Here is a 995-nt window from a genome sequence, read left to right as displayed (position 1 = left end):
GGACCCACACCTCGCCGCTAGGGACATTCCGCGCGGCACCAACGGGCTGAGCCAGGCCACCGGGAGTGGCGGTGGCGGCTCCCTCTCGGCCGGCAGGAAGATGGCCAGGCCCTGCTCTGCTCTGGCCAGGCTGTGTCCTCCCACCCCGTCCGTCACCCTCTCCTCCTCCTCCCGTCCACTCTTGAGGACCGGACCTGGCCACCGGCCTCGCGTGGGCCGGGACAGTGCTGTCTCCCCGGCGGCTGGCCCCGAGCCTGGACACCCGCTGGAGCTGCCAGAGCGGGCAGGTGGCAGCAGCCGCCCCGCCAGGGGTCCGGACGCCTGGCCCAGCAGCCCCTCCACACGGCCCGCGGGACTGGACAGGACGGGCAGGGGCTGGGCGCGGGCTGGGCTCTGGGTGCTCCTGGACTGGGCAGCGGCCCCCAGGCCCCTGCGGCTCTGGTCCGGGCAGGTTGCTGCGACCTTCGCTGCTGGGGGGGACGAGCCCCTGTCGCCACCTCGCCAGTGCTGCCCCTGCCAGCCCGTCCAGAGCCACTTCCAAGGTCCAGCCAGCCCTTGTCCTCATCTTAGCTCGAGCACAGCGCCCCCAGCGCCCCCATCTGCAGTGGGGTGCGTGGCCAACAGGGTGCTCCCTCTCCCCCCAATAGACCTCACCTCCCTGCAGGGGGGCTCAGGGCCTGCACTGGGTGCTGAGGGACAGCTTGCCGGCCTGGCCCTGACCCAGCCCAGCGCTCTGTCCACCGGACAGTCACCCTGGCCTCTGCTGGCCCCGCGACCAGCCCTGGCCGCAGGCACCCGTGACCGGGTCACCGACCTCTCTGGAGCAGCGAGCCGGCCGGCCCGCTCTGCCCCTTCTGTCCACGTGGCCACTCGCATCCCGCTCGCGCCGCCCCCCCGGCATCACATCTGCTCCTCGCACCCACCGTCCGGCCAGTGACCGGAACGAGGGTCACAGTCACCGCAGTGGGTGACGCGCTCCCTGCTCCCAGCTCGCG

The sequence above is a fragment of the Condylura cristata genome, unplaced genomic scaffold, assembly GCF_000260355.1.
Source record: "Condylura cristata isolate star-nosed mole 26May11 unplaced genomic scaffold, ConCri1.0 scaffold00007, whole genome shotgun sequence".
In the NCBI taxonomy this organism is placed as follows: domain Eukaryota; kingdom Metazoa; phylum Chordata; class Mammalia; order Eulipotyphla; family Talpidae; genus Condylura; species Condylura cristata.
This window is presented reverse-complemented; position numbering follows the sequence as displayed.